The sequence below is a fragment of the Ochotona curzoniae genome, unplaced genomic scaffold (genome assembly GCF_017591425.1).
Source record: "Ochotona curzoniae isolate NIBS_2020 unplaced genomic scaffold, NIBS_Ocur_1.0 scaffold_4505, whole genome shotgun sequence".
In the NCBI taxonomy this organism is placed as follows: Eukaryota; Metazoa; Chordata; class Mammalia; order Lagomorpha; family Ochotonidae; genus Ochotona; species Ochotona curzoniae.
Genome location: NW_024467118.1, coordinates 47,744,374 through 47,750,373, shown reverse-complemented (window position 1 = coordinate 47,750,373; position 6,000 = coordinate 47,744,374). Strand labels below are relative to the sequence as shown.

Below are 6,000 nucleotides of genomic sequence, written 5' to 3'. Positions count from 1 at the left end.
AGTGCACCCTCGCCTCTTCCCCCAGATAGGTCAGGCAACCCGGTGGGCAGTTGGCGTCACGCCCCTGGGTCCTGTCCCCTAGGCCCTGCCAGCCACGCGCCCTCCGGGCCAGGGGGCGGAGCCTGCGTGCGGCTGGGCAGGGTCTGCGTGGGCGGGACCGGCGCGGCGGGGCGGGGCGGGCGCGGCACGCGCGCCAGCAGTAGCCAGGCTCGGCCGTGACCGGGCGGGGAGGCGCAGCCGCCTTAAATAGCGTCGGGAGCCGGCTCCGGGCAGGGAGCGAGGGTTGCAGTGACAGCCGGCGGCGGAGCGGCCCGGCCAGCCGAGCGGGTGAGTGCGCCCTGCGGCGTGGACCTGCTTCTGTGGTGGCCGCCTGTGCCCGGGGACGCAGGGTGTGCCCCCTGCAGGGCAGCTTCCAGGCGTGGGGAGGGCGGAGAGGCGGCCGCGCCGTGGGAACACGTGAAACGCCCAGGGGCTCTCGGGGACGTTCCGCTTTTCCGGTCTCCGCTGTGCGGCCTCGCGTCCCTCCGCGCCGGTGGCTTCCACAGGCCGCTTCCTGTGGCCGAGGCTGAGCCGGGGATGCCCGGGCGGGCTGTGCGGGCGTGCAGCCGGTGACGCGCGCGGGACCGTCCCCTTGTTTGTGTGCGGAAAGCCGGTGTCTGCGGGGCGGGGTTGGCGCGGGTCTCGCCGCCCCCGGTGTGCCTTGTGCCCCTGAAAGCGGGGGACGGGGCGCGGGGCTGAGCCCCTGTGTGGCGGCCTGACCGCCCATGGCCCGGAGCGATGGCCTCCCCGAGCTGTGAGGCATCCCCGCCGCCAGACGATTTCGGTAGGTAGACACGGTGTTGGCGGGTGTCTCGGCGCGGGGGAGAGTGCTGGCAGCCGGTGCGCAGCCGAGATGGAGTCCTGACGGGCTGTTGGGGCGGTGGGGAAGCTATCTTGACACAGGGTGCCGCGGAGACAGGGAGCGTTGTGGCGGCTGGAGACTGGAAGGAACACGTGGGTTGGAAGTAGAAGACCATCTGGGCCGAATAATCCGTGTGGCTGCCGGGGCGGGGGGCGAGGGGGAGCACTCGGAGACCCTCTCTCTGCATTCCTGCCAGGTTCAAGGTTGTGGAGCTTGCCTAGTAGGGCCCTTGTACTCGTGCCCTTGGAGTGTCCTGGATTGAAGGCGCAGGAGGTCCCTAAGTATCCCAGTTCTCCTTACCCTTCCTGTTAGTTCCTGGCCCCAGGGGCAAACTGGCCAGAGCTTGCACTTGCTGGCCCGTTTCACTGCAAAGTCTGTGATTATAGCAGTGAAACAACGAAAAGCAATCAAAACTTTCCCTGGACTCTGTCCCTCCTCTCCTCCCCCTCCTCCCTTCAGGTGGATGTGGCAGTTGAGAGCGGCTGACACTTGCAGGCTGAGTTGAAGGCAGAATCTTTAAGGGGGGGGGGGCTGGCTTCCCATCAGTTTGGAATCAGAAAGCAGGCAGTGCTGTAGTGGATAACTGACAGGACCAGGTCTTGGGAGGTATTCTTTCTGATTCTAACCCAACTGGGAAAACCCCATCCTAGTCTGAGTCCTTATTTAAGAAAAGGCTGCTGCAGGCTACAATCTGGCATCAGCTAAAATGTTGCAGCTAGAAAATCAGAATGCTACACTCCCTGCTCTCCGGCCCTTTATGTAATAAGTGTGTATTAAAGATCTCTCTTTTGAGTTATTGTGGAGAGTACAATTTTTTAAATTTATCCTTCTCCTATGATTATGAGCATTTTGACATATTTCCTGACTGTGATGCATACTTAGGCAATATTTTTATTATTATTTCAGGCATCCCAACTAAAAAGGAGATCTCTGGGCTCGTAAATTTTTTGAGAAGTGACGTGTGACAAGCGCAGGTTGGGATGACTGGCTGCTTATGCTGTGCAGATGGAGGTCAGGTTTGGGATGACTGCACGTATGTCAGCGTGCCAGGCATTAAGCTTACTGTGTAGGTTTTGCTATGTCTTCAGTTGTGATATGATTGCTTTACAGAAAAAGGCTGTGTACAGTTTGGCGAGGATCTGACTGGCTTCTCATTATTGCCAAGAGTGTTTCCCTCCTTCTTGCCCTTCCCGTTTAACTTTTCTGGAAAAAAAAAAAAAACAAGACTTTGGGAATACTAGTAACTCCTAGATGTTTATATTCAATGACTTGTAAAGGAACCTTTGATTATTAAGGCATAAATTTACTATGCACATTTGCCATTTAAGACATATTTATTATTCCTTTAACATGATCTTATAATCAGTATGTTGAGGTGAGACTCCATCAGCAGTGTTTTGTGGACAGTCTGGTTTGGGTGATTAAGTGTATGAGGTCCCTACACTAAGAGATTTCCTATAAGGCAGCTTGGAACTGTGGGCATCCTAAGCCTCTTTAAGCCTTATTGTCCCACGGGCAGTGGTTGTCAGGAGATCAATTACGTTTCCAGAACTTTTGTTTTTATTTATTTAAAAGCCATAGTTATGGGGCCCGGCGCGGTGGCGCAAGTGGTTAAGTCCTCGCCTTGCACGCCCGGGATCCCATATGGGCGCCGGTTCTAATCCCGGCAGCCCCGCTTCCCTTCCAGCTCCCTGCCTGTGGCCTGGGAAAGCAGTCGAGGACAGCCCAAAGCTTTGGGACCCTGCACCCGCGTGGGAGACCCGAAAGAGGCTCCTGGCTTCGGATCGGCATAGTATCGGCCCGTTGCGGCTCACTTGGGGAGTGAATCATCGGATGGAAGATCTTCCTCTCTGTCTCTCTTCTCTGTATATCCGCCTTTCCAATAAAAAATAATAAAAATAAATCTTTAAAAAAAAAAAAAAGCCATAGTTATGGAGAGAAGGGAGACAGAGAGAGAGAGAGAGAGGAAGAAATCTTCCATCTATTGGCCCACTCGGCAGGTGGTTTTGGCAGGTGGACTGGCCCAGGAGCCTTATCTGTGCCTCCTACTGGGGAGGTGGGGGCAGGGAGGCAGGGACCCAAGTACTTGGTCTGTTGCTGCTTTTCCCAAGGCATTAGCAGGGAGATGGATGGGAAGAACAGCCAGGACACGAATCAGCACCCATGTGGGATCCCAGCATCTTACAGTGGCTTGACATGCTCTGCTACAATGTGGTCCCCCCCAAAGCTTTTGTTGAAGGTTTTCAGGCCTGTTAGTTTCACAAACACATTAGAGTCATGAAGTGCCTTTGACACTTGTTAGAGAAGGGGAAGGGAGAGAAGATTGTCCTTGAACTAAAGCTCATTTAGGCCACCAGGGAGTGAGTTTGAGTTTCCCTGTATTGGCACTTTATGAGCCTTCTGAGAACTAGTAAAGAAATGCAGTCGCTAGGGAAGTGGTTGAGCTTTATGAACTAGGAGATAGAAGCAGTTCTTTTTTGTTGTTATTGTTTTAATTTTTAATTTATGTATATATTTAAGATTTATTTATTTTTATTGCAAAGTCAGATATACAGAGAGGAGGAGAGACAGAGAGGAAAATCTTCTGTCCGAGGATTCGCTCCCCAGATGACCGCAATGGCAGGAGCTGAGTCAGTCCGAAACCAGGAGCCAGGGACTCTTCCAGGTCTCCCACAGGAGTGCAGGGTCCCAAGACCCTGGGCTGTCCTTGACTGCTTTCCCAGGCCATAAGCAGGGAGCTGTAGGGGAAGCAGGGCCGCCAGGATTAAAGTCGGCACCCGTATGGGATCCTGGTGTATTCAAGGTGAGGACTTTAGTTGCTAGACCACCGCACAGGGCCCTGTTTTTAATTTTATGGCACAATTTCACAGGTCTGGGATTTACCAACCCCCTCCCCAAATTCCTTCCTACGTTTACAGCAGCAACTTTGAGGCTGTCATTTTAGGTGAAATGCTGAATGTGAACTAGGAAAGCTTTAGTTCGGGTAAGCACCGTGTGATACAAAGTAGCAACAGGAGGAAACTGTCAGGTAATCTGAGTTGTTACATTTTCTTTCTGACATCTTCAGCTTTGGATGTTGCTGGTGGGGTGGAGACAGCACCGTAGGTGGGCAGTTAGAACCTCTGGGAAGCCTTGAGGCAGATGGATTAACTTGTGCCATCGTCCTGTTTACATTCACACCAAAAGTACACAGAGCTAGGAGGAATTCACCTGGAGGCAAATGTCTTGTTTCCTGGAAAAGGTACCTGGACTGAGTCCCTCTGTGAGTAATTTCCTAGTCTGTCAGGGTTTTTTGTTTGTTTTTGAATGTGAAAGGCAGCATTTCAGTCTCTTCAGTTAGCTGGTTCCCTTCCTGTTTGGCTGCAGTAGCAGAAGCTAGACCTGTCTAAAGGCAGGAGATTCTTTTGGGTCTCCCTGTGGGTGTAAGGGCCCAAGCATTTGGGCCACTCTCACTGCTTTCCCAGGCTACCTGCAGGGAGCTGAATTGGAAGTAGAAATGCTTATTTATTTACTTCTCTCTTATTGTTGATATTAAGGAAAATTTGTTTGTTAGAAGTTTGTTAAACTTTATTTATTTAAATATGTATATTTTTAAATTATGACTTGATGTTAACAGTGATTTGGGAATGACTTTTACAAATGGATCAGTTTTAATGAACTTCTTAGTTCATGTTTTCAAGTGTAAAGTTATCAAAATGAGCGTTTCGTGGCTTGGAAAGGTATTAGAAGAAGTTAGACCAAGAGGAGGAAACGTGTGTTGCTTTTTAGACCATTTCCTCATTATGGGAGGGACTTCTGATAAATGAATTATCTGTTCATTTGCACAACTTGAGCTGCTGTAGAAATTGGCACTTTTCCCTCAGGTTGTTGTGGGAGAGAAAAAAAATGTTTTTTTTCATGTCTGATCACTCTGCATGGCACTCCAGGGCCAGGTTTGAGAAATGTTTTTATAAAGAAGACCCAAATGGCATTTTTCCTTAGGTTAAGAACTTTCTCTGTAGGAGCTATTTGTCCTTGGGGGTTCAGTTGTCACCTACCCAACGGAGCTGTGGTGGCTGCAGCTGGCCATGCCCACGTGTGGGACAGGATTGGCTCTCATAGCACCGAATGGAGCAAGACAGTGTTCTCGGAGCTTCTGTTGAGTCAGTTCTGTTAATCTCTCGACAGTCGTGTGTCCTGCTCTTATCAATATTTTAGGAAAGATAAATAAACAGTTATGGACTAAGGTGCCCATACCAGCTTTTGAACCTAGGCAGTCTGGCTTCAGGGTCTTTGCTTCTAACCACTGGCTCTGTGGGCCTCTAAAGCTAGGAGTTGGCAGATCAGGGCTGCAACTCTTTTTCCTCTGTTTTTGCCCTTGATTCCCACACTCCCCTCCCAACCCCCCCCCAAATTTCATTAACATTCTAATGTGAATTTTCCCTTTGTGTAACCAGAGTGCTCAAAGAAACAGCACATTTTGATTCACATGGGTTCATTCAGTGACATCACTTGCTGCATAGGTACGATTTTCTAGAGAGTGAAAAATACATACATACATACATACAAGACTTTGCCTGAGGTATGCAGGTGGTAGGGAGCATCTTCCGAGTGGCAACATGGGTCCAGGTGCGGCAGAGGTGGTAGAGATGGCCTCACCAAACCTCTCCACTTTGCTCTATGCTGCACATCTTGGAAGACTTTTACAGGGAAAGGACCTCCTTAGCATCCTCTGAATCATGATGAAACTGGACAGACAAGATCTGGACATGTGAAATCCCAGCTTGGAGGCAAGTTAGTATTCTTGGTTGGAATTTGGATCTCTGTCCCAGTGAACTTTTAGGCAGAATCCCATGATAAAGCAATAGATCTAACAGGACAGTGTTGCTCAGTGTAGGAAGGAGGAGTGCCTCTCCATGCTCACACAGGCCTGGGAGCTGCTTCTCTCTGTCCAGGTGCCTTGCACCACTTCAGAACTGCCCCGCACTCTGCTCAGTGCTAGCATTAACTCATTTGTTTTACCAATCCAGTGACTGTGGGTGCAGGTAATGGGAGTGACAAGCTGAGGTTGCACAACTGTTTTGTCCTCTGGCTACGGCATGCACCATGGAGTTTGGTCC

General features: G+C 50.7%; 1 protein-coding gene across 2 annotated transcripts in view; it reads left to right on the top strand.

Annotated features, from left to right (window-relative positions):
- Window positions 1–252: 252 nt before the first annotated feature.
- Window positions 253–6,000, top strand: part of ACSL1 (acyl-CoA synthetase long chain family member 1) — a 64,824-nt gene continuing 59,076 nt past the window's right edge. Inside the window, exon 1 of one of the 2 annotated variants that reach the window (XM_040966269.1) lies at window positions 253–327. The gene's annotated coding sequence lies outside the window, so the exon portion shown is untranslated. Of the gene's footprint in view, window positions 328–4,049; window positions 4,164–6,000 lie in introns of those variants that run through there. The other variant, XM_040966267.1, reaches the window with a different exon arrangement.